The sequence below is a fragment of the Megascapheus bottae genome, chromosome 2, assembly GCF_031878675.1.
Source record: "Megascapheus bottae isolate mThoBot1 chromosome 2, mThoBot2.hap1, whole genome shotgun sequence".
Taxonomy (NCBI): domain Eukaryota; kingdom Metazoa; phylum Chordata; class Mammalia; order Rodentia; family Geomyidae; genus Megascapheus; species Megascapheus bottae.
This window is the reverse complement of record NC_143510.1, coordinates 44,611,288-44,630,774: the sequence shown is the minus strand read 5'-3', so window position 1 is coordinate 44,630,774 and position 19,487 is coordinate 44,611,288. Positions and strand designations below refer to the sequence as shown.

The window sequence follows — 19,487 nt, the reverse complement described above, 5'->3', positions numbered from 1 at the left end:
ATAATCTGTTCTCTGGGGAGGCAAGAGATGACCTATTACAAACTACCACCTTCTATGAGAGCATTTTGTGGGTGGAAAGAATGGGAAAAGAAGACATGGTGATCTTAGGGCCCAAAGATTCAATTGGAGGCTGGGGGAATAGATTTTGATAGTTTTATTACATAGCATGGTGACTTCAGTTAATCGCTGCAGAGCTGCACACAGGTAGCTCACACCTGTAATCCTAAACTCTTCAAGGAGGCTGACATGCCAAGATCTCGATTCTAAGCCAGTCTATGAAGGAAAATTCTTGATATTCCCATCTCCAATTAACCAGCCAAAAGTGGAGGTGTAGATCAAGTGGTAGAGCACCAGGTTTGAGTGAAAAAGCTAACAGTGGCCAGGCCCTGAGTTCAAGCCTTACTACTTGCACACAAAAAATTAGTATATTTCCAAATAGCTAATAGGACGTACACACACAAAATGCTATGTATATGTGGTAATCATTATGCTATCTAGCCTAATTTGAGACCTCTCCCTGGGCATTATACTCTTAGAGGATTCGCTATGGTGAATGCTAGATTGTTTACACATGAGAATGTGACCCCCAATCTCTGTGGAATGGCTCCTGAGAATTTTCTAAAATCCGTTTATCATCTATTTCAAAAGAGATTCTCTGAGCAACCACCCTTTACTGTATATTTTTTTTGACAGTGACAGGAAAAGACCTTTTATAAGAATTTGATTGCATCAGCACAAGGTTATTTTAACCAGTCTAGATCACAGCCACTTAAATTCCCAAACCTCATCAAAAACAACACACTGTAAAACTGAACACAAGGCTGCTTTGGCGTTCATATAGCCCTTCAGCAGTTATTTACCAAGTCTTTTCTAAATACTGAACCAGGTTGGTTAATCTTATTCTACCAGGGTGAGACAGGTACTAGGCAGACACCAATGCAGCAGGGGATGAAGGAGCAGGGAGAAGGGGCAGACTTGGTGGGGGCGGGGATGAAGCAGAGTGGCCTAGGAGGAAAGCCATCAGGGGTAGACAGGGTCTCAGGAAGGGTGGGGGACGAGGGAATCCGCAGGGCAGGTAGGCCCGGCTGAGGGAGCACAGCGGGATGCATCAGTGGTGAATTGGGGAGGCCAAGTCTGCAGGCCTACTGTCCCATTAGAGCTATGAGACACTAGCGTGGGGGACTTGGAAGGATCCCCTCTACAGCTTGTTGCTTGCTGGTGTTAGCCAGAAGAGAAAGGATGGGTCCCAGGGACTGTGACATTTTGGGGAGGAGGAGTCTTTAAAGACATGGTCTGAAGTAAAAGGATCCGACCAGCCACTTGAGCAGCAGCCAGCGAGGACACGCAGGTCCCGTCATGCCGGCAGGCACCATCACTGAAGGAACCAGCACGTGTCCTTAACCCCCGCCAGGTCTCGGAAGGCACACGTGATCTTTCTGGTTTTAAATCCAAGATTAAGACATTAGAAACGTCCTCCTGGATGCGCGTGGCGCAGGGGAGGGCGGCCCCAGGGGCTGCCGCTCCCACCCACCGCCCGCGGGCCGCGCTCCGGGCCGGGCTCGGGCCCTGACCCACTTCCGCCACCACCCACCCACCCACAAGCACCGGTCCCTACCAGGTTATGGCAGAGAAGACAGCACAAACCCCTTCCCACCAGTGTCTAGAGAAGAGAAGAACCAGAGACAAACAAAAGCCGGCCTCCCGTGCCCCCCCCCGCCTCCGCGCAACCTCCCTCTTATTGTCCTTGTCAACCTAGCCCTGCTAAGCGGCCGAAGCAGCGTGGCCCCCGCCCCACGTCCACGCGTGCCGCATGCGCACAGCGCGCCGCGCGTGTGGCCTGAGGGAGGGGTCAGAGCGGGTTTCCCAGAAGCCTCCCCGGCCCTCGCAGCCGCCCTTCCTCCCGCTCACGAGCCCGACGCACGGCGTGACTCCGCCCACCACGCTCTAGCCGTCGCGCGAGGCAGCCAGCCGGCGCCCTCGTGCGGCGATCGTCCGCCAGAGCCCCGAAGCGAGCGAGTAAACAGAATGTGGACGGTCCAGTGATTGCCTGCGTCACCGTAGCGCGCCGACCTGTGGCGGCGCGGGCGAGCACCGCGGAGGGGGCGGGAGTGGGGGGGAGGAGGAGAGAGGACGACGCGGAGGGAGGGAGGAGGCCAGACAAGGCGGGGGGAGGGAGGGAGCGGGGAAGCCGCGGTGGCGCAAGCGGCGCGGAGCTGCGCGGCCCGTGTCCGCTCCTCGCCTCGCCGCTGCCGACTCGAGACCCGGCCCAGCCTCACCGGCGCCTCCCGCCAGCCCCGCAGCGCGGACGGAGGAGTCCATGTTGGGGAACTCCGCGGCCGAGTGACGGGAGACCCCGAGCTTGCCGCGGCGGGGCCCGCGGCCGCCGGAGCGCGCGCCTCGACCTCGGCTTGAGGTAAACACGGGCCGACCCGGGGGGTGGGGGAGGGGGTGGGCTTGGGCCGCCGCGGGCGGGGAGCGCGGCCCGGGGGCCGGTGTGGGGCGGCGGGGGAGCGGGGCCCCGTGGAGGCGGAGGGCGGACAAAGTTTCGGAATCTCCCGGGGCCCAGGCGACGTCAAGCGTTTGGAGGAAAGTTGGAGCCGTTTTTCCAGGCGGGAAGGGAGAAGGTGGGGGTGCTGCAGCTGGGATGGACCCCATTTTCCTCCCGGGTCCCCCCTCCCGGCGAAGGAAACCCCACCCCAGCCCGCCCCGTCTTCTTTCCTTCCCGAGGCCTGCGCGCCTTCCAATGCCTGCGCCGGCGATGCCCGTGCTCGCCGGGGTGTCGGGCCTAATGGGGGGGGGGAGGACGGGGTCCCCGCTTAGACCTGGGCAGACACCCCCCTCCTCCTCTGCAGAGATAAGTGTCCTGCGGAGCTTCCGGACGCCCTCGCTCCGGGTGCGTTGGCTTCCCGAGGGCGACTTTGCTTTTGTCGCCGGAGGCCGAAGAAGGCCGCTCGTGAAACCAAACTTTACTACGCGGTGACCTCCCGTGTGCGCGCGAATGGGAAGCGCTGCGCGGGTCCTTAACCCCTGCCCTGAGGTGACGGCCCCTTCTGCCACTTACTCGGGCCTCGTCCCGGAGACCTGCTGCCGCCTGGCCGGACACCTAACTGGGGGGGGGGGGGTGGGAGCGGGGGGGGGGGGATCGGGAGGTCCTGACTAACTCTAGCCCCTCCCCCCACCCGTGTCTTCAGACCTGGGAAAATGGTATACCAGTTGAAGTTGAGAGTTTTGTATCTTTTACGCGGGATTGGAGGTCTTGTCACCCTTATGTATTTTGAAAAATGTTTAAAGACTTCATTGTAGTCGATTAAAGCATTCATAAATGGTGATTTTTTTTTAAATCAGTATTTTTCTCCACTGGCTTATCGAATATACGGGATAAATGTCTTCATTCATTTTGGATTACATTTTGACGAACGTTCTTGCACTACCAGCGTACCAAGATATTTATGCAAAACCGCTGAGTAAAGTTTTTAATATACTGATCGATGCTGATCTTAAATTTCCCCTCTTCGAAAATTTCCTCTGAATTTTGGGAAAAGTACATTAGTGAATGTGTTTTCTTGTTTTTAAAAAAGTTAATTCCATGCATATGACTACTTGCCCGATGGCAGAATATTGGAGGCTTTGCATGCCGAAAGAACTGTTGCATTTTTATTTTGCTGTTAACCATATGAAAAATTTAATGTGTGATCAAGTCTTTTTTGGACTTCTTTGGTCTTTCCTTCTTTGGCATTTGGCTGAATTTTTTTTTTTACTGTTATTATTTTAATGGTAAGGCAGAAAGGAATGTTTGAAACTGTCTTCGAATTTGTTTGTATCGTTCTGTCAAAGATAATTTGGATTTATTTTGTGTTTATGCATTTGAGGGTTTTTTGTTTTTTTGTTTTGTTTTGGTTTTTTTTGGTTGTCAGTTTCTAACATTGGGTTCCACATTCATGACTTTGAGAATTTAAAATTTGCTTCCCCCCCCCCCCGTGTGTGTGTGTGTGTGTGTGTGTGTGTGTGTGTGTCTGTCTGTCTGTCTGTGCGCGAGCGTGTGTGCCTCCCTCCCTCCCTCCCTCCCTCTCTCCCCTTTGCCAGTCCTGCAGCCTGAACTCAGGGACTGAGCACTTTCCTTGGTCTTTTTCCGCAAGGCTAGTGCTCTGCCACCTGAGCCACAGTACCACTCCTGCCTTTTCAATGTGTGTGTTACAGAGGAATCCAACCTAGATCTTCTTGCATGCTAGGCAAGCACTCTACCACTAGGCCAAACTCCTAGCCCTGCTAGGTGTGCTCATGCAGTCAAGACAATCTTTCATATGTCAAAAAGAGAAAAATGCTGTAAGAAAATATAAAGTTGTTATTTAATTTCTTGGTTAGAGGAAATGTTAAGTCCCCCCCCCTTTGCTAATGTGGCTTATTGTTTGAAATTGAAACTTTAGGAAAGTTCACTTTTCTTTGAGATGAACCAGTACTTGGGCAATATTTTTGAATCAGTGTTCTTGAATCAGTTCAGTTACATGATGCTGTTGATTTATCTTCAGTAAAAACTTTAGCTGTAAGAAAGTACAGTGCTACATTACCCATAAGCTATGTTGAACTTTTAAAAGTACAACAATGAAAGAATTGTAAAACCTTAAGACCCTGGCTGAAGAAGGTAGCAGACATTTAAAACAAAAAGGGATTAAAGTCAGTCATAGAGCAATTTTCATCGCAACTTTCCAAGTTCTTTTCAAGTTCTGTTCTTGTCTTGTAGTGATGTAGATTGGATCTTGATTTCCTTTTCCTATTGTTTTTGGTTGGTTGTGGGACTTGAACTCTGGGCCTGGGTGCCGTCCTTGAGCTCTTCAACTCAAGGCTACCACCCTGCCCCTTGAGCCACAGCGCCACTTCTGGTTTTCTGGTGGTTAATTGAGATGAGTTTCAAGGATTTTAGTGCCCGGGCTGACTTTTAACTGTGGTTCTCAGCCTCTTGAGAGTGAGCCACTGTGCTCAGCCTTTGAAACAAATTTTTAACATACTCCTTTTGCTAAGAATAGGCAGTAAATAGTCTTGTTCTATGTGATACCCATCAATACCCCAATGTCATTCTTTAAGGAAATAGAAGAAGCAATCCAAAATTTCATATGGAATAATAAAAGACCCTGTATAGCAAAAACAATTCTTAGCAGAAAGAACAGCACAGGAGGAATTTCAATACCAAACTTTAGACTGAGCAATGTGTCTCAGTAAATAGAACTGTGGTAGCATTGAGAAGAGCCCAAAGTTAAAAATCTGCTATTCATAAGACTTAGCTTTCCCTTTTTTTGTGGAGGGATGGTTGGGAGAGGGGATAAGGCTCTTCTGGGCCTTGAGTTCAGGGCTTGGGACCCTTTTTTTTTTTTTTTCCCCTCAAGGCTAATGCTCTTTACTACTGTAGCCACTCTGACTTTTGGTGTTTTAGTTGTAGATAAGGGGAAAGCTGAGTACTGGTGGCTTATGCCTGTATTCCTAAGGTACTCAAGAGGAGTACCTATGGATCATGGTTCTAAGTCAGCTTGGACAGAAGTCTGAGAGACTCCAATATCCAGTTAACCACCACAGAACTGGGTGAAGTCTGGAAGTGGAGCTGTGGCTCAAAGTGGTAGAGCACTAGCCTTGAGCAGAAAGGCTCAGGGACAGAGCTCAGTTCCTGAGTTCAAGCTCCTTGACTGACCTCTTCTCCCGCCCTCCATCCAAAAAAAAAGAAGTCTTTAGGATTTTCCTGCTCATGCTGGTTTAAAACCCTGTCCTCAGAGTTCAGCCTCTTGAACAACTGGATTACAGGTTTGTGCCATTGGCCTCTGGCTTTTCATTTTCTTTTTATATCATGGCACATAGAAATTCAGTATAAAGTATAAAAATATCAACACCATTTCTCACATACAGAGTAACTTCCCGATACCATTATGACCTTTACAGTCTTTAACACTCAGTTGCCTAGAGTGAGTTTAGTAAAATTCATCAGATCATATCCATTCTCACTTTCCTTCCTAGACTTAGTTTTACTAAGGCCTACAAAGCTATCAGTTATTTGAGTTCTTTCTTCATGTTATCCTTCTCCCAACCACATTTTCATTATGCTACTGAGATCTTCTCTGACAGCACTATAGAAAACCATGGTCACACTTTCTCCTATTTCTGTTTTTGCTAGATTTTTCTCTATAACCTTTTATCACCTTGCCAAATTCTTTTTTTTGTAGGTTATGGGGCTTGAACTCTGGGCATGGCGCTGTCCCTGAGCTTTTCAGCTCAAGGCTACTGCCCTATCCTTGGGACTGGGCTTTGTCCCTGAGCTTTTCAGCTCTAGGCTACTGTCCTATCCCTTGAGCCACAGCACCACTTCTGGTTTTTCTGTTGGTTATTTGGGGATAAGAGTCTCATGGACTTTTAGTGCCTGGGCTGTCTTTGAACTGTGATCCTCAGATCTCAGCCTCCTGAGTAGCTAGGATTACAGGCGTGAGCCACTGCACCCAGCTCACTTTGTCAAATTCTCTTATGTTTAACTCCATTTATTAACTTGAGTTTATTGTGTTTCTTCACTCTGAGACTGTCATTTTTGTCGCTGTTTTATCCCTAAGCATGTGAACAGTGTAGGCACTTGATATTCAGCAAATTAGTATGCTGTCTGAAACAAACCTTAAAACTGATCATTGTCATCTCAGTGTTGAATGAACTGTTATATCCAGACATACAGACTGTGTCCATTTACAGGAGCCAAATCTTGAAAGGAGAGTTCTTTAAAATTAGATGAAACTTAGAGTGATATAACTGTCTTAGTGTTAAAAAAATTATATCATTTAGAAGCTGAACTAGATTTTTCTGTTTTTGAGGTACTAGGGTTTGAATTCAGGGCCTCGTGATTGGTAGTCAGGCACTCTACCACTTGAGCTATGCTCTCAGCCTATTTTACTTTTTGAATAGGGTTTCCTGTTTATGCCTTGACTAGCCTATAGCCAAGAATGAACTGATTTACTCTTTTAACTGGGATGGCCCCAACATTTTGCTTTGGCTGGTCTGGAACCTCCTGATCTCAACCTCCCAAGTAGTTAGGATTACAGGCATGAACCTTTCCACTAAATTTACTTTTAATGTTCTGTAGGTACAGTGAGGTTTCTGGTGATATGTATTGGATTCTGGTAGTATGTACTGAAAGGGAAAAGAGTCAGCAAGGGAAGATGTAGATAGCTTGAATTAGGATGATGAGGAAAACCTTGGAGATGGGCTAAGTGAATTGAATTTGAGATTAATAGGCTGCATTTGTAGATTGTAGAAGTGGGAGAAAGAAATTTCAAAAAAATATGAAAATCAGATTTGCTTATATAGGTAATTGAAGTTATAGGTGTGGAAAAAATTGCCTACGGGATGGAATATAACTTGAAAAAGAGAGAAATTGAACCATATTAGCTACATATATAAAAATTTCATTGGGAGACTGAACTTGAGAAAACTGACAGTGTTGTTAGAGAAATCAGTATAAGAGAGTGTTCCATAGGGCTGTAGTCAATAGGGTCAAGTATTGCGTATGATTAAAAATGGCATTTTTTTCATTGAATATTCTGTGGAGCTCAGTCTTTAGAGCAAGTAGGATACTAGCTTTCAGTTTTCAAACTGGTATTTGTGTACTTGCTCAACTGGTTTTAAAAAGTGCTGAAATCAAGGTTTAAGAAATTATTCACCCATTTTGCAGAAGGGAGCCAATAATTATTAAATATTTGCTATGCATTAGCTATTCTGCTGTAAAGATTTTATATACTTTTGTGGGTACTTTGCACAAATTTTATTTGCTCTCAGCTTTGCAGTATTCAAGGGGTCTGTTTTACAGAATTGAATTTCGAGAATCTAGATTCTAAATTACTTAATATCAGAATACTTGCTCAGTCTTTGTGCCTGATTTCATCTAGCCCTGGCTTTTCATCAGTTGACCACCCAACTTGCATATTCTTACCATCTAATAGATATATCTGTGATGGTGGACGTGCTTTCTCTGATATAGTAACTGATAGCAACAGATGGCCAGTGCAGCTGGGGAAGTGAAAAGTGGTTAGCTTACTGGCTAGTGAGGTTACAAATGAAAGGTTTTTGAGAATCTTATAAATAATAGAGCAGGGTCTTACATAAAGCAGAAGTAAAAACATTCTTCATTTTTTGTTGCATACTAGTTTTAGAAACTCTTAGATTTTGTTAGATAACTTACAAAAAAAAATCTCACACTTTCAGAAAAAGCTCCAGGTATATTTCAAGTACCTTTTTCTCTTGAACTATTTGAAATTCAGTTGTAGATGCAATAACAAATAAAAGGAGAAGGACTTTTGTTATGAAATGACTATCAGACTCACTAAATCAACCTTAAACAAATTATCACCTAATGCCAGACTTCATTCAGGTTTTGCCAGTTTCCACAGAAATTCCATCACAAAATTCAGTTCAGAATTGTGTTGCATTTAATTGTAATGTCTTTATGAGGAAGTAGTTTGATACTTTAAAAATAGCTCTTAGAATCTTTTCTATTTATCTCAAATTGCTCCGTTTTTGGTCTGTGAAAACCCTTCAGTCTAGTTTCCACTTTCTCTTACACTTGCTTGAACACTTCCTTGTTTACAATTAAGCTAAATAATATATGCTCCTCTGTTCCCTATTTCCTGCCTTTTAGGGGTTATATGAATGCACTTTATTATTCCACTCTAAGTTTGATTTTTTAAAAAGCGCTTGTCAATATTTTTTAATTGTTAGTGAGACAAGTGTGATGACATGGCTTAGGCTAGTGCCCATCTCGTTCTATCTTTGCCTCCCAGATGCTGGTGTTTCAGGTTACATACTTGTCACATGCATGCATGCATACAGGTGTTAAATACTTGCTATTATTTTTACTGGTTGCATTAGGACATTGTAGTTAATTAGCCAGTAGGTACAAATGTGACTTTTTTTTGGGAGGGGGGTGGAGGGAGAAGACCTGGGGAGAATCACTTCCAGGGTCTCATGCTTACTAAGGCAAGGTCTCTGCCACTGAACTATATCTCCAGACCACTTACATAATTCTTTGATATTTCATTGGTTAGTTCAAATTGAGATTTGCTGTAAGTGTAAAATATGTACCAGATTTCACAAAAAGAATGGAAGTTATCTCAAATTTTTAAATTTATTGCGGGTTGAAATATTTCATTTATAAGGGCTAGTTAAGTATATTAAATTTATTATTTTGGATGTCAACTGGTGTTTGAATTGTGTGTGGCAGGCTTGCAATGCAGGTGCTTTGCCACTTGAACTGCACCCTCACTGCTTTTAAACTGTAGTTATTTTTCAGATAGGATCTCAGATATTTTCCCAGGATAGACCTCAGGCTGGGATCCAGACCTCCTACCCACACCCACTACCTATGGCTTACATAGCTAACATTACAGATGGGTACTACCATGCCACCTTTTCTGTTTAAATGGGGTCTTGCTAATAACTTTCTCTTCTTGGCTAACCTGACCTCATACTTTGACCCTCCGATGTCTATTTCTTGAGTAGCTTGGATTGCAGTGCCTGGAATTATGTGGATCAAAAATTTCTTAGGAATAGTGCTTTTCTGAGGTTATGGTATATGTACACGGATGTTCACAATTAAGAATTCATAGTTTTTCCATTGGAAGTGATCATTATGGCATAGTTTGCATGGGAGTATATACAATTAAAGCCCCATCCTGTTGTATACTTCTTGCTCCCTGTATTAAGTATGTTTAAAAGACCTTATGAGGAGAAAACATCTTTTATACTTAGATATTTATTTACTGTTCATCTGGTGCTTTAGTGAAATTTCAAGTTTATCTTTGATATTGTTCTTTAGTCTTTGGAATTTTCTTTTTTAACTTTTTGATGATATATTCCTAACTTTTCTTTTTCTTTTTTGTGGTCCTGAAGTTTCCATGGAGGGGCTCTCCCAGTTGCTAGGCTGGCCCTCTTGACAATTAAATCATGCTTCCTGCCCTTCTTTTTGCTGGTTATTCTGAAGATGGAAGTCTGGGCCTTTTCTGCCTGTACCTGCCTGGAACTGTGATCTCCCATGTCTCAGTCTGTTGCATAGTTAGGATTACAGGTGTGAACCACCAGTGCCCAGTTTGTCTTTGCTTTTAACTAAAGTGTATTTTCATATACTTAAGTTTCTGATGAATTTCTTCTCTACACAAAGAATTCTCTGAAATTTTTAATATTTCAAAGATATCCATTCACTGCCTTCTGGATGCTGCTTTCTGAAGTTTACAATAATTGGAATCATTAATTTCTTCTGTGAGTCATGTTTTTCTCAGATTTCATTCCTTTAGCTTGACTTTTCCAAAGTCTACTGTGTTTTATCTATGTTTTACTTCTGTGTTTGTCCATTTTAGTGTTCTTCAAGCTTGGAGAATTTCTGAGTACTTGAGCCTTCTTTCAAGTTTGGAAGAATTTTGTACATTATACTTGAAATACTTTTTTTCTGTACCAATTTTATTCTTGCCTTTTGTTGTAGAAAGAACTTTTTTTTCTTTTGTCAGTCCTGGGGCTTGAGCTCAGGACCTGGCCACTGTTCTTGTACAGTTTTTGCTCAAGGCTAGTGCTCTTCTGGCTTTTTCTGTGTATGTGGCATCAAGGTAGGGCTCAGGGCTTTGTGCATGCTTGGTGAGCACTCTACCACTAGGCTATGCTCCCAGTCTTTTGTTGTTGTTGTTCATGGGACTTGAACTCTGGGCCTGGGCATTGTCCCTTAGCTCTTCAGCTCAAGGCTACTGCCCTACCCCTTGAGCCACAGCATCACTCTCTAGAAAGAATTTTTGATATTTCCTGAGTCTTTTTTTCTCCTACTATATTCTTCAATGTAGATATTTCTATTGATTTAGCTTCTTTTCATGAGTAACTCAGTGTTTTACCTTTTTTTTTTTTTTTTTTTTGGTGCTAGTCCTGGGCTTGAGCTCAGGGCCTGAGCACTGTCCTTGTGCTTTCTTAAGGCTAGAGCTCTACCACTTGAGCCTCAGCACTTCTGCCTTTTTTCTATGTATGTGGTGCCGAGGAATCGAACCTGGGTCTTCGCTCATGCTAGGCAAGCAATCTACCACTAGGCCAAACTCCTGGCCCCCCCCTTTTTTTTTTTTGAAGGTTGGGAGCCAGTGTTCTACCTGCACTCCCCTACACTTTTTTTTTTTTTAAATTATTACTATAGAAGTGATATACAGAGCTTCCATCTTCTCCCCTTCTGCCTCCTCCACACTTTTTGCCCTAAGATTTTGCCAGCTGCTTTTTACTTATCTGTTCCCTTCATTTTTCCTTTCTTCTTGCCCCTCTTCTCTCCCTTCTTCCTTCCTTTCTGAAAGTGCTGGGATCTTGTGCATATAGGCAAGAACTCTCCCGCTGAACTACATTCTCATTTTTAATAGGGTATCTATCAGTATCTGTTTTGTTTTTCCTATTACCATGTTTTAGTACTTGTCGTACATTGGTAGCTCTTGAGCTTGCTTTGGTTTAGTTATTTTTGATATTCATATTTTTTGTACTAAAACTTGAAAGTCACCCACAAAACAAAGCAATTTAAGGAAATAGAGCAAAGACCAATGTTATTACCACTGAACTTAAATAAATATTACCTAGCTTACATAGTTACATAAATTCAGAAAGGAGCTGATGCTTTGGTAAGTTGTTGGATGACTTTTTTTTCCAATTAAAAGATTTTATTAACACTGATTTTTTTACATTATATTTCAAATGCCATGTTTAACAAACAAGTGTTCAAGAAGGGAATCTATGCAATCACTGGCACATAAATTTTAGAACATAATTAAAATTAAGCTGAGACTTTGTATGTCATAGATACATATCGATCTATATAACTAACATTATGTCTATAGAGTGTATATCCCATAATAGATTTTTATGTCTATGTAGCTATATTTATATCTCCAAGGTCATGTCCATAACCTTGGGTACTTGAATATTGAGTCATCGCTTTTGTACTGTTTGGATCTAATATCCTCATATAAAGGAGCCCATACGCCTTTTGTTCCTTTGGTCCTGACTTATCTCACTCAACATGATTCTCTCTAGTTCCATCCACTTCCCAGCAAATGCCATTCTTTTATCTTGTCTCTTGGCTATGTCGAATTCCATTGTCTGTATTACCACATTTTTTTGTATCCATTCATCTATAGTAGGGCATCTGGGTTGTTTCCATTGCTTGGCTATTGTGAATAGTGCAGAGATGAACATGACTGTGCAGGTCTTCTTATCATTGGATGACTCTTTTCTATTACTGTAATGAAATACCTTTTCATAAAGAAAAGAAATTTAATTATCTCAGAGTTCTGGAAGTTCCAAAGCATAGTACAAGCATCACAGCCACAGTGGTGAGAACTTGATGGTGGGTGACATTACAGTGATAGAAATGTGGATAAGAAGTGATCATGTAATGAGAGCAGACTGGAAAGTGACATAAGTTAGGTTTGCTCTTTGGTAACAGCATTTTTTTTTGAGAACTAACCAGGGTCCCAGGAGAGCTACACCAATTTGTTATGAGGGCAGCATCCTTAATGACATCCCACTAGACATTACCTTTTTGTGTGTCCAGTCTTGGGGCTTGAACTCAGAGCCTGGATGCTGTTCCTGAGCTTTTGTGCTACCAGCGCCTGGCTAAGGCACTACCTTTTTTTTTGTTTGTTTTTTTGCCAGTCCTGGGCTTAAGCTCAGGGCCTAAGCATTGTCCTTGGATTTACCACTTCTGGCTTTTTCTGTGTATGTGGTACCGAGGAATTGAACCCGGGTCTTCGTGCATGCTAGGCCAGCATTCTACTACTAGGTCAAACTCTGGCCCTAAGGCATTACCTTTTAAAGGTTCTCTATCGCCCAGCATTTCTACACTGGGGGCCAATCTCCCAGCACATGAATCCTTGGGAGGCCACACTCACCATAACCCATAGTAATAAGTTGATGACACTATTACTGTGTAATGAAGTTAACTTGAAAGTCACAGTGAAAGAAAAAGGGAGAGGAGAAAGGGAAGAAGGGAGGGAGTGAGAGAGAATAGAAATGAGAGAATGAGAGAGTACGTACTCTTAGAATTATGCCTGATTATTTGTGCTCCAGCTCTTGGACATATTTGTGCATATACAATTTATTGGACTTGGGGACTAATTTGTAAACATGGTGATACATGCTAGTATATAATGATGAACAGGGCCAGTAACAGCTTAACAATTTCGTATTTCTGTTAACAGTTTTGCGTTTCTATTAGCAGTATTAAATTTCTATTGATGTGGATTCATGTTTTTGTTATTTTTCTGTTAGAAGGATAGTGGGATTCAAATTTAACTACTTACCACTGGTTTGGGGGCAGGTTACTTACGTGAAAGTTCCATTTGGTATACAAATAGAAATTTTTCAACCTTAGTTTCATGATTGTAATTTTTATTAATTTGCAAGTGATTATATGAAGAAAAGAGGTAATTTCTGAAAGAACCAAAGAGTAACATTTAGTGTTCATGTATATAGACGAGACTGACTTCTGGAGTTGAGACTCTTAAGGTTTAAAAGTTTTCTGTTTAAGAGAACAGGGTGACCAAGACATGAAAAAGGGTATCAATGTTTGTGAATTAATGCACCTTCTATCTGGTGAATAGAATGTAACCCTTCTATTAATTACAATAAAATTACATGGAAAAAATAAAAAGAAAACAGGGTAAAACTTAGAAGCAATAGTTTGAACACATTCCTATTATGTATGAAATCCCATTCCCATTTCTCTATAACTAGTATTTGTTTATGGCCATTTGTTTTCACTAATTTTGTTTAGTTCTTAGGGTTTTGCTGTAATTTGAATGCTTGTGTCTCCTCCAATTCATGTTGCAACTTAGTCTGTAATACAGTATAAGTAAGAGGTGTGGAGCCTTTGGGAGGTGATTAGGCCTTCAGGATTTTGACCTCTTGGATGGGATTATTCCTTTTCTGTTCGTTTTGCCATATGGCAGACACAACAGTGAGGCCACATCTTGGAACTAGGGGCCGACTGGTTCTTTACCAGACAACCAAAGTATTATTTATAAATTATGTGATACTTCGTTACAGCAGCACAAATGGATTTTAATGCTTGTTCATTTGCAAGTGTTTTCTGTGCAATGTAAGATATAGTTAATAGTTTTCCTGTTTTTGCTAAAAGAAAGAATAATTTACCAGTTCTTCATTTACTTGACCAGAATGCTTTCCTCTCCTCCCCCCCAACACCGTTGCTGTTTAGTGTGCCAGATGTGAGATACAGATGCTGTTGATCCCACATGCTCCTATAGTCTGCTCGGGAGGTTTGGTTGTGAAATGAATCTGTAGCATCTTACTGTTCTTTTGTTTTTTGTCTTCAGTACACCAAAGGTCCCATGCATGTAAGGAAGTAAGGAATTACTGATGAAAGGAGGTATCAAAATGTGAGAGCTTTGTCATTTAAATTAGTCTATCAAGAAAAATGAAACAATGTCATGTTTAGGATGGAACTGGAAATCATCATGTTAAATGAAATAAGCCAGATTCAGAAAGTTCTCATATCTGGAGTCTAGGAGGGTGGAAGACATCACAGTAGAAGGGGACTGGGGACTGTTAGTAGAAGGGGAAGTGGAAGGGGCTTAGAGAGTGGGGGTGTCATAAAAGGGATGGATATGATGAAGATATGTAATATTCATGTATAGAAATGCCATTATTGTGGAATAATGAAACCCATTATTTTGTACGATTAATATGCACTAATTAGAAAATAGGAACTTTAGATACCACTGAGAGAAACTAATCTGAAAAGTATACAAACTAAGATTCCAACCAGATGACACGCTGGAAAAGGTGAAACTATGGAGACATTAAAAAAGAACAGTGGAGGGCCGGGAGTTTGGCTTAGTGGTAAGAGTGATTGCCTAGCATGCATGAAGACCTGGGTTCGATTCCTCGGTACCATATACCTAGAAAAAGCCGAAAATGGTGTTATGGCTTAAGTGGTAGAGCTCTAGCCTTGAGAAAGTCCAAGGACAGTGCTCAGACCCTGAGTTTAAGCCCCAGGACTGGCAAAAAAAAGCCAAAACAAAACAAAACAAAAAAAAAACTGGGGCCAAGAGTTTGGCCTAGTGGTAAAGTCCTTGCCTAGCATACACGAAGACCCGGGTTCAATTCCTTGGTATCACATACATAGAAAAAAGCCAGAGTGGTGCTGAGGCTCAAGTGGTAGAGCTCTAGCCTTGAGAAAGTCCAAGGACAGAGTTCAGACCCTGAGCTCAAGCCCAGGACTGGCCAAAAAAAAAACCCCAAAACAACAACAAAAAACAGTGGTTGCCAGGAATTAGAAGATTAAGAAAGGGTATATAGGCAGAGCACAGGATTTTCATTGCTATGAACTAATATAATTGTGTGGTACTACAGGGGTAAGTAGTGAATACACAAGTGAACCCTAATATAAAATATGGACATCAGGTGATAATGACATGTCCATGTAGATTCATTGTTTGTGATCAAAATACTAATCTCATGTAGATGCTGATCGTAATAGAGGCTCTATGCATTGGTGGAGGTAAGTTGTCCTCAGCTTAATTTTACTCTGAACTTAAAACTGCTTTAAAATAAAGTGTATTTAAAAAATGAGTTATGTCATTGTACTTTAGTAGGTAAGGATGAAATCTGGAAGATAATTAAAGACTGTGTAGTCAGTTGTGTTGGTATATGCCTGTCATTCAGCTATGTAGGAGATATAGGAGATCACAGTTGTGGCTGGACCCAGGCAGAAATCCAAGACCTTCTTCCAAAAGTAAACAACAACAAAACAATGGGGCTAGCTATTCAGGAGGATCTGAGAATCCTGATTTGAAGCCAGGCAGAGCAGAAAAGTCTGTGGGATTCTTATCTCCAATTACCCCCCCACCCCCCCCAAAAAAATCTGGAAATAGAGCTGTGGCTCAAGTATTAAGAGGGCTATCCTCTTAGGGTCACTGGATTCAAGCCTCAGGACCAACACCATAAAGAGAGGGGAGGGATGTTGAAGCATGGCTCAGATAGTAGAGTACTTGTTTAGCAAATGGGAGATGCTGAGTTCCTAATTTATATTACATTTACCACTTGGTAGGTAGGTGCCTTTACCTTTTCTCAACATTACACAGTCAACCCTTTCTATTTTCTCTTCCAGGATAGAGTTATGAGAGTATTACATAAAAGTATTGAAGTTATTGGAGGACATGTAATGTTCTGCTGTTTTGTGATTCCTTCTTTTTTTTTTTCACCATAAGGAATATATTTGATGAAACAGTTTACCAATATTTGTGATTCCTTCTTATCCAGAGAAATACCAAAAGCCTATCACATTGATTCCTTTCTCACACTCTTATGGTATACTATCTCGTAACATAGATGAAATTCATGTTTCCTTCGAAAAATAAAGCACTGCCTTCTGAATATCTTCTTCCTACAGAATGGATAACTGTCATATGAACATAGTCTTTGTGGGAGCCATATGTGATGTATGTCTTCCTCCAAACCTCCATTATCATCACACCCCTTATGCAGTGCTGTTTTTGTTTTGTTTAGCAGTGCTGGGAATTGAACCCAGGGTGTGCTAGGCCATTGCTGTACCATTGCCTGTTGTGTTTAATCTTAGTGTCTCTATATAGGTTAAAGATATTTGTTGTCTTAAGATTTCTAGCATTGTGAAAAATACAAAAAACCTAGAAAATTGAAATACCTCTCAAGACCTCATGTGGAGATTTCTTTTAGGTAGATTATGTGTGTTGGCAGTAATTAGAACTATTGGAAAAGCAAACCATGAAGCCATCAGTGAAAAGGACTCTTGCTTAAAATTAAGTTAATTTATATTAGACTAATTACTCTGTCATGTTAGTCTTTTTTTTTTTTTTTTTTTTTTTTTTTTGCCAGTCCTGGGCTTCAGCTCAGAGCCTGAGCACTGTCCTTGGACTTTCTCAAGGCTAGAGCTCTACCACTTGAGCCTCAGCACCACTTCCGGCTTTTCTATGTATGTGGTACCGAGGAATCGAACCCGGGTCTTCGTGCATGCTAGGCAAGCACTTTAACCACTAGGCAAAACTCCCGGCCCCATGTCATGTTAGTCTTTAATTTAAAACAAAATGTATTGGTATGTAGAGTTGGCCTTTTAGGAGATGTTGTGTGAACTTTTATACTTGTCCTGATTTGTATTACATAACCTCAACAGGATCTGAAAATGGTTGCAACTGCCCCATATTCCCACTTGCTACCTTTATGTTCATACCTTCCCTACCCAAGGTAACCATTGTCATGTTATTGGATAATAGTTGTGTCCTGGCTTGAACTCGGGGCCTGAGCACTATCCTTGGGCTTTCTCAAGGCTAGAGCTCTACCACTTGAGCCACAGCACCACTTCCAGCTTTTTCTGTGCGTTCGTCTTCATGCATGCATGCTAAGCAAGCACTCTATCACTAGGCCACTCCTGGCCCCACATCTCAAATATTTTTAACTTGGTATGTTTGGATTTGAGCCTACCATTCTATTGTCTGAGTCTTCTATTTTGTTCCTCTGTAACCTCTTTCCTTGAGTTGTTGTTTAAACATTCTTTAGGTTCCCATTTCATGAACTGTACTTTTGAATGGTATTTTTTAGTGATTTTTTATATATGTACATTCATAGTCTTGAATATTTTAACATTTGAAGTGAAAATTTGTAAACTTTACCACCTTGGAGATACCTTTGTGCTTCCCCCTTAATGTTTAATTATCTTTCCTTCTGTTTGTCTATCAGAAAATGTTATAACTCTTTGTTTTAAATTTCTGACCATATTTTAAGAAATTCAAGATGAAAATAGCTAATTATATATACCCAGATATTTACCGTTTATCTTGTTCTTCTTTTATGACTGTCTGACAGGAGTGTTTGATTTAGCAGTTATTGTAGGACTGGCAAAGAGTTCTTAATGGTTGTTTTGAGAATGTTTTTATTTCATATCATTTCTGCTAATAAGTAATATTTTAAAAGAAGGAATAGTAAAAATATATATTATCAAATAGGGTAAATTATCAACTCTAAAATAGTGTGTTAATTTTCTTTTCTGTACTAGGATTTGAACTCAATGACTTCTTAAAGTACACTACCACTTGAGGCCTGCTTCCAACCTGTTTTGCTTTAGTAATTTTTAGGAAAGGGTGTCACATCTTGACTGAGCACTGATCTGAGACTGTAGTCCTCCCTATCTATGCTTCCTGGTAATGGAGATTAAAGGTGTGCTGCTTATCCTGCCTCGCCCAAAGTCATCATAACAAATTACCTCCAACATAAAGTTTTTTTATTACCAGCAATTCAGATAATAAGGTTGTAGCATGGCGTGAATTTTTCCAAATAAAAAGTTATATTCAGTATGGATCGTACAGAAGTACAATATGATTATAAACTAACCCAAGATAAGTTATTTCCTTTTTCAGGATTTTAAAGTTTTCATCAAAAAGGTCCTTTATATTCTTAGTTAAGCTAATTCCTGGGTACTTTATTTCCTTTGAGGCTATTGCAAAAGGAGTTGCTTTCCTGATTGTTGCCTCATCCTCTCACTGTTGGCGTAGAGGAAGGCAGTTGAGTTTTGAGGGTTAATTTTATACCCTGCTACCTTGCCAAGGTTTTGAATCAGCTCAAGGAGCTTGGGAGTGGAGTCTATAGGGTTCTTTAAGTATAGAATCATGTCATCTGCAAAGAGAGAAAGTTTCACTTCCTCTTTCCCTATTTGGATCCCCTTTATGCTTGCTTCTTGCCTATTGCTCCGGCTAAGAATTCTAATACTATGTTAAAGAGGAGTGGAGAGAGTGGGCATCTTTGTCTCGTTCCTGATTTTAGAGGGAATGGCTTTAACTTTTTGCCATTAAGTACAATGCTAGCTGTGGGTTTTTTATACTGAGAAATGTTCCATGGATTCCTAGTTTCTCCAGAGCTTTTAGCATAAAGGGGTGTTGGATCTTGTCAAATGCCTGTTCTGCATCTATTGAGACAATCATGTGATTTTTGTCCTTACTCCTGTTGATGAGTTGAATTATATTAATTGATTTGCGTATGTTGAACCAGCTTTGCATCCCTGTGATGAATCCTGTTTGATCATAGTGTATGACTTTTTTGATGAGTTGTTGAAGACGGTTGGCCAGTATTTTGTTGAGAAGTTTTGCATCAATAGTCATCAAAGAAATGGGTCTGTAGTTCTCTCTCTTTGATGAATCTCTGTCTGGTTTGGGGATGAGGATTATACTGGCTTCGTAGAATGAGTTTGGCAAAGCACCTTCGTTTTCAATTTTGTTGAAGACCTTGGTGTGAGCTCTGCTTTGAAGACCTTATAGAATTCAGCTGTGAATCCATCTGGCCCTGAGCTTTAAAGCAGAACTGAGGAAATGGAAAAACTTCCCATGCTCCTGGATTGGAAGAATCAACATCGTGAAAATGGCAATCTTGCCAAGGGCTATCTACAAATTCAACGAAATACCCATCAATATCCCAATGTCATT

General features: G+C 41.6%; 1 protein-coding gene across 2 annotated transcripts in view; it reads left to right on the top strand.

Moving 5' to 3' along the window:
- The first annotated feature begins 2,150 nt into the window (after positions 1-2,150).
- The window catches only part of Scaf11 (SR-related CTD associated factor 11), a 66,912-nt gene continuing 49,575 nt past the window's right edge, over positions 2,151-19,487 (top strand). For both annotated transcript variants that reach the window (XM_090324547.1, XM_090324538.1), the window contains exon 1: positions 2,151-2,413. The gene's annotated coding sequence lies outside the window, so the exon portion shown is untranslated. The remainder of the gene's footprint in view (positions 2,414-19,487) is intronic.